At 33.1% G+C, this 8,128-nt stretch overlaps 1 long non-coding RNA gene across 2 annotated transcripts; it reads left to right on the top strand.

Annotated features, from left to right (window-relative positions):
- Positions 1–2,223: 2,223 nt before the first annotated feature.
- LOC136064158 (uncharacterized) lies at positions 2,224–7,114 on the top strand. Of its 2 annotated transcripts, none has more exons than XR_010625840.1 (3): positions 2,224–2,419; positions 6,627–6,669; positions 6,786–7,114. It is a non-coding gene; the product is annotated as an uncharacterized LOC136064158 (long non-coding RNA). The 2 variants fall into 2 exon arrangements; XR_010625841.1 differs by having other exon boundaries at positions 6,627–6,699; positions 6,865–7,114.
- Positions 7,115–8,128: the final 1,014 nt, after the last annotated feature.

Here is an 8,128-nt window from a genome sequence, read left to right as displayed (position 1 = left end):
CCTTGGGCTTGGTCTGAAAACGTGAAACGGTTCTAGAAGGGACAAATAGTTAGGAGGGATTCTAATTTTAAAGTTTTATAAGTAAGGAACGAATGGATGTTGGTTCGAGGAGGAACTCCTCCTCGAATGTGATAAATACAACTCAAATCTGTACTCTAATAATCAAGTTGGCCTTCTAGGAGGCTCCAACGATAAGGACGTGCATCACGCACGTATAAAAGTGATGAAAACTCAGAAATATCTAAGGAAAAGCTGCTACCACTTCATTAAATGCATTGCAATTACTTTTCTGGCCGTATTTATGTGGAGAAGACCCTTAAACAGTGTTTCCTTGGCTACCACAACTCACAGAGAGCTAGAAAGAGTGTCTGATGGGATGGGCACTCAATTAGTGGCTTAAAAGATTGACAAATGGAGGGCCAAGATTGCTGGAAAGGAGATATATAATGTAAGAGACCCCGAAGGGGAAAAAAGGGGGGAAAAGGAAAAAGAGAAGACGGTAGTTGCCAAAGTTTCACTTATAATGAGTTTTATTGATTCATAATAAAATTGGCCTTCTCGGACAGGGAATTCGTTCAGTCCTATGTGCTTTATTTTTGCTTAATCATCTTCTGAATCCATACTAGCCGTTGTTAAGTTCATTAGGGCCTAGTTCTTTAACACATTTTCTACAAATTTATTGTATTTGGCTCATTGGGCTAAGATCCCATACATCTTGGGCATGGACTGCAAAACATGTCCATACATGTATACTTTGGAAAATTTTAGTAGATGATTAATTGATTATTTTTCAATATTTATATCATTTTACCCCCACACAATGAGAAAAAACATCATTTTATGAGAAAAATAGATCACAATTTTTATTGTTAGATATTCAAGTGCTAAATAAAAAACAAATCTATAAGTCTTAGTGATCAATATGACACCTCAAGCGCTAAAATTGGACCACCAAATCTCAAATTAAGCCACATCTAGATTTTAGTGAACAATATGCATTCTTTCATTTAGAGTTGAACGCATGTGATTGTGAATACTTTATGATTGGGTTTTTCAAAGAATTAATTATAATAAAATGCATGTAAATAACTAAATATGTAATAATATCATTTAGATTAACTTTAGTAAGAATGCATGTGCATACTTTGGATAATTTTAGTAGATTGATAATTAATTAATTAATTAATTTTCAAAAGTTAGAGAATAATTTATTTTCTTCCTTTTTAAATTTTGAATTGCATTGTCTCTTTCTAACTAGGTTGGTTCAATGACATAGAGGTGCTGTCCTACAATGGAGTGTTGCTTAATGACATGCGACGATGCTCTAGTTTTTTTAATCAATTACGTTACTCTCATGTTAAGAGAGAAGGTAATAAGATTGCTCACAGTCTTGTCAGGTATACTATATATATCTTAGTCTTTTATTTTGTGGATGAAAATGGTCCACCACAATGTTTTTCAGTCAGCCAAACTAATTTAGCAGGATTTTCTTAATAAAAGTTTTTGATCTTTCTTCTCAAAAAAAAAAAAAAAAAGAGGTTGGTTCATTTAAGATAATTAGAGGGGTCATAGTTTATTTTAGGCAAACTTTTTTTTTTTTGTTCAAACACTTACAAGTCTTGCTAAGAGAAAGAGGCATTTGTTTTGGTATACGAATTCCTATTTTTTTTCTTTTTCCCATTAGTATTATCCAATAATGTCTACTATCAATTCTAAAAAAAAAAAAAATATCGCACACCTTTTTTTTTTTTTTTTTTTGATAGGAATATCGCACACCCTTAGTACAATGGTCATTTCAAAAGTACGAGTACTTGGAGGGTGGGGGCAAGAGTTGGGGTTTAAGTATCCAAGAGGGAGTTTTATACACATACACTTAGATTAGACTAGAGTATAATTTTTATCTTGTATTAAAAAAAATTCAAAAAAAAGAAGTTAGGGATAAAACCTCATATAAACTTAAGATTAAACTAGAATAAAATTTCTATCCTGTATTTAAAAAAAAAAATCTCAAAAATAAAAAATAGTTAGGGACAAAAAACCAACCTCATATAAACTTTTGGAACAAAAAGAATATTTTTGCATATTTTATAGTTAAAGATATTCATTACCAAATTTCTTATATATATGTTTCTCAAAAAAAAAAAAAAAAAATTCACACACACACACACACGAGCGGAGCCACGACGTCGTTCTTCTAGTACGTATGTAATACCTGTGCGACGCTAATAACAGGCGGTAAGCATTTTGGGGCGAAATACAAGCTGTTCGTTTGAACTTTGAACTTAATCCCTCTCTCTCTCTCTCTCTCTCTCTCTCTCTCGCTCGCTCTGTGTGTGAATTGCGTTTCCAATTCGCCATTATCGTGGAGGAACAAAACCCTAGACAACTCGGTTCATTTAGACAAAATTTCATTGTCGCTGTGAGTTCCCGCCTTTCTTTTTACCTCAGTTTTATTATTACTATTATTATCAATCTTCGACGCCTAATTTCTCTATTATTTTTTTTTCTTTGAAATAATTTATATAGGTGATATATGCACATCGTTTAATTTTGTTGTCTCAATTTCAGCTTTCATTTTTGTTATTTGAATTCTTTGCAGCTTGCATTGTTCATTTGATCATAATCATTATTGGGAAATCCATCATTGCTATTGTTACTTTTTTGTTGTAGCACTTCACCTAGCAAGAAATCTGTTCTATGTTTTTGTATCAGTGTGATTGTAGAATACTTATTAAGTTATTGGAGAAAATTTATAAGATTGCTATTAGATTAACTAAGATTTAAGGTATTGAATATTGGGCTTTTAAGAAGCACATATTCATAAATCGAAACGTGGCTGAAATTAGAAAGTTAAGGTGTATAACTGTAAATATACGGAAAGATGGGATTCGAAATGAGAAAATTCACTTAAAGATAGGAGGGAGAGCAATTAATGCAACAATGAAAAAGTTAAAGTTGATTCAAATTGAGGGAACGAAAAATAAAATTAATGGGAGCGTGTAAAAGGACGTGTCAATTAAAGAAGTAATAGAGCCTACGTTTGGATAGCAATTTTTCTTACTCAAAGTAAAGTTGCGTTTTGTGTATTTTTTTTTTTTTTCGGCACTTGTTGACTTTGGGGGACAAAATTTACTGTGCATGAATAGTGTGTGCACTGTTCACATACTGTTCATGTACTGTTTATGTATTAAAAAATATTAAACATGGGTCCCACGATACTATTTACACATTTAAAAATTATTTTGCTACAGTGTTTTCAGCAACAATCAGTTTTCAGCAACTTTCAGTAACAATAAGTTGTATCCAAACAGACACAGAGAGTGTAACTTTAGATAGAATAGAATGGCGGAAAAGAATACATGCGCTTGACTTTGACTAGTATGTTAAGGATTTATGGTCGATCCCAAAAATTTTAGGACAAAGGCTTGGTGGTTGTTGTTGTTATTGTTAAATTTCTTTCTCTTTGATATTCAAGGAAAGTATCCATTGGTTTGTATGCAAGTGTTTAGGTGTAGTTTAACAGTTCCTTCAAGAACTTTTAATGGGCATTTGAAAAGTCTTTCATGGCCTTCCAGCCAAGGTTATGGTGTTTGGAGTGTAATATCTATATTAGTTGCACTATTTGAGATGGACATTGAATCCTATAGGAGGTGTGGTACCTGCCCATTTAATGAATCACCTGAGTACTCTACAGTGATGGTCAAGCAAATTGCAAGTCAAAACAGTTATTTGATAAGCAACGCATTTGTCAGGTTGGACTAAATGATGCTATAAGGAGCCATGTTCCCTTGGTGTGGTACCTGCCAATTTGTGGAATAACCTGAGTACTCTACTGTGTTGGTCAAGCAAATTGCAAGTCAAAACACTTGTTTGATAATCAACACATTTGTTAGGTTGGACTACATGATGATATTAGGAGTGATTTTTTTTCTTTTTTTGATAAGTATTAGGAGTGATGTTCCCTTGAAGTAGGTTTCAGAAAACTCAATATTGCAGTACCTCCGTAATGGGCACTTGTGTTTCACGTGTATACATTAGAATCCTATCCACTGCACTTGTGCAGGTACCGTGTATCTACTTATGGATATCATTCGTTCAGCTTCCCTGAATTTGATATTTTCATATTTTATTCTTTGTCAGCTTTAAAAAGGTCGTATCTTAGTGCACAAAGATTCCACTTTTTGTGGGATTTGGAAGAGGTGTTTGATAAGTAACCTTACCCCCAATTTTTTTTGGAGAGGCTGATATAAGCTGCATACCTATTTTGGAGTCATTTCTTTTTGTTGTTGTAATCTGTTATTTGCTAATTTTTGTTTTAAAATGCTTTCTAGGACAATTAACTTATTGATGTGGTCTGACTCTTAGGAATCTGGTGAGCTAGTGCATTCGAGTGTTTGGCAAGTACTTGCCATCTTTGTTGACCTTCTTTGAAGCAGCTGAAACTCAATCTTTTAGTGAAGCATAAAGTTTTAGTATCTCTTATCAATACATACATGATCGCTTTAGCCTGCCTCCTTCTCCCACTTTAGTAGCCAAAGAAAGCATGGACTTATTTGATGGTTGGGCCCTGAAGGAATGAGATGCAGTTCTTTAATCATTCTGGTCAAACTTTTCTATCCATAATTTTCCATTTGATTCAGAGCTGGAAAGAAGGAAAACTGCATGATATTTTAAAATGTATTTATTGTAGAATGCCACTAAAATGATGCAGAAATCCAAACATAAGTAAGAAAATAGATATTTAAGTATTTTTTGTTGTAATTTCTATTTATTGTAGAATGCCACTAAAATGACACAGAAATCCAAACATAAGTAAGAAAATAGATATTTAAGTATTTTTTGTAGTAATTTCTTTTCGTGGTTCCTACCTATCATTTTTTTTCCCTCGGTCCCTGCAGATGGTGGGGAATAGAGGTTAATCCATTACCATTTTCCTGATCCAAATCTTACACACACACACACACACACACACACACATATATATATATATATATATCTTTTTTTTCGGGGTCAATGACAGAGTTGTTTAGAATTGACCCATTAAATGGAAATAAAACTGTTACAATACATAATGTGGCATATGATTAACCTTTCTAGTATTCATGTGTTTACACATTGCATGTTTCTTGAGGAGGTGTGATACTATTCTCATAATTTGACCATAAATATACGTCCTATTTTATGCAGGTTCTGTGTCATCACTGCCGCCTTTGGCTCTGAGCAGCAAATTTATCTCCTATACTTTACATGAGGGTTTAATGCTAGAAATTTAAGAGCTATTTTAGGGTGGTATCATGAGAGGGTGGCTTTGGTCAATTTGTGCATACCATTAATTTTTAGCTGTATATCCATGTGGCTAGTTTAATTGACTATAATGGTACTCACAATCTAATTTTTTAAGCTCCTGGAAGCTTATGTTATTGAGAAAGATTTGCATATTTGGTGAGGATGTATCTGCATATGTCTCCTAATCATTCACTCAATGATGTGAGTTGTCAGGTGATGGTTATGGATGGGCCACTTGACTTGGCCAGTTTGGAAGTTGAATTATGAATTGGCCCCATCAACAAATCATATAATTCTATGTAGACTTATACAAATTCTATTGACTCAGCTATAATTTTTCATTTCATTGAAATGGGGATCTCTCACTTCATCTCTACAGTAAGTTTATAGGTCATAGGAATTTCACACAGAATCTTGTGGGCATGTATTGCATTATTAGCTGACAAGACTGACCCTTTTTACAATGTCAAGTCTCAAAAACATATGGTTCCACTTTGGTTTTAATTATAGCATGTGCAGGTCCAGAAATTGTATATTTGGTCCTTTCTGTCTTTACTTGCGGAGCTGGCTAACCCATTCCCATATGTTGTTTACTGTAATGTACTGAGGAAATGCATTATGGTGGTCTGGCAAAATGTCCAAATTACACTAGAGAATATATGCTTCATCAATATCATATTTGTAAGAGAATTGTAACTGCAAATTGCATTGGATATCATGTGGGTGTGTCTCATACTGGCATCAATGAGGGGACATGTTACTTTCTTAGGAAAACAAACTAAGTAACTAACATATCATTAAGGAATGTTTTGAATTCAAATAATTCTTCGTTTTCTGTGGTTATATGCCCATTGTGTATGCTAGAATGGTTTTGAGATTTACACTATGACATCAAAATTTCTCTTATATCTTATATTTAGAGTGACTTGCATTGATGGTCTAATGGTATCTCAAAGAAGTATTATCATTATAGTGTGGATAATTTATGCATGAGTCCCCTTCAATGTGTGCCATGAACTCATATTATAACATAGCAAAAAAAGGGTTTTTTTTTTTTTTTTTGTGGGGGGGGGGGGGGGGTGGGGTGGAACAAGCCTTGGGTCCTCACTAGTTTTGTGGGTTATCATCATCATCATCATCATATTGTAAGTTTGAGTTCAGCATTGGTATTTATTATGCTTTTAATTAGATTTTTCCATAAATTTTGGTTGGCATATTCTGCAGTATAATACACTTAAAAAGCAAGATAGTTGAGCTTTATATTGAAATTGCTATTATTTTCTTCATTTTAATAAAATATTATTAAGAGACTGTACTAATTCTGTTTCATTTTCTTGTAGGGTGACTCCATGACGGACTCTTCAATTTGACCAAGCTATGGCAGTTGGGTATTCTACACTATTGTATTTACTGGTGATGAGTTTTTGAATGTTCACCTTCTTATATGTTATGTATTTACTTCATTGTTAAGCATCAGATTTCTTATTCTTTGTCTATAGATTATCCTTCCAGATTTCCTACCTCGTGCTTCTCAAATTAGTTAGCCTAGCTGATTTTATATGGGATTTTTATCAGCAGTCCTGGAGCACAAATTGGATTGACCATAAGTCATGAATGTTCATTCATCACACATTATCAGTGGAGAGGTTAGGCATGTGGGTTTTTTTTTTTTTTTATTTATTTATTTATTTATTTTTATATTGTCATGTTGGGATAAAGCTTACATGTGATACCTCTTAATCCAAAATTCACTTGTTCCTGTTCTCCGCCATTTGTACCCAATAAAAAGAAACTTTCATTATATATAGAAGAAGGCTATTTGACATTATGTTGGACTGCTGCAAAATACTAAAATTTAGTTGACCAGTGAAAACGTTGCTCTCTTGATGCCAAGGATGAATAATCATATTGTTGACATTATGCTTGAAGGCACCCCCAAAAAGGCAAAAGACAAAAAATCAGTTGGCAAGACATAGCATGAGCTCAGCACATCACTCTCTATTTAGTATTATGTATTTTAAACTGTTTACATGGTGATATCAATCATATGATGATGCATTAAATGGCTGCTTAGGTGTTTCATTACTGTAATGTTTGAGTCTGCAGCAATACTTTTATTTCTTCTACATTTTTCATTTAAATAAAAGAGTTGAACAAAAAACTTCTAGGTGGTTTTGATGGCTAGAGGATCAAGAAAGTTGGTTCATGTATTAAATTCATGATAATGGTTGTACAGTCATACAATTTTTAATTTCAGTGTTTGGACTATGAATCAGCCACTTAAAAAAAATGGGGTATATCTCTTAGACCTTGCAAAAGTCGGAGTTTTGTGCAATATATAGGACCTTTTTAAGTGTTGACTATGATTATATTTTTATTTATTTTGGGTAAATTACACAATTCTCCTATGGTTTGGGATGGTTTCAAATTAAACCTAAGATTTTAATAAGTTTTAATTAAAACCCTAAAGTTTCTAAATCATCTTGACTATCAACTAGAAATAAGTCTAGAAACAACTTTTCTCACAATTCTTTCCACAATTACTGAGGTGGCAAGTTGTTAATACTTAATAGTAGACAATAAAGTAGTGTTAGAGGTGGGCCCATATAGAAATCAATAACAACATGCCAACTCAGCAGCTGTGAAATATGTTGTGAAAGAGATCGTTTGTAGCAGTACTAATCAACTTGACTGAATGGAAATTTACATAAGCAGAACTTGAAACTTATTTGGATAATAAAAATCTCTCCATTTGAATTGCAGGAGGTAATTTGGCACCAAAAAAGCTTACTAAACTGCTTAAAAAATCTTATGAGATAAATACATTTGATTAAAAATGCTA

The sequence above is a fragment of the Quercus suber genome, unplaced genomic scaffold (assembly GCF_002906115.3).
Source record: "Quercus suber isolate HL8 unplaced genomic scaffold, Cork oak 2.0 scaffold_639, whole genome shotgun sequence".
Classification (NCBI taxonomy): domain Eukaryota; kingdom Viridiplantae; phylum Streptophyta; class Magnoliopsida; order Fagales; family Fagaceae; genus Quercus; species Quercus suber.
This window is presented reverse-complemented; position numbering and strand designations above follow the sequence as displayed.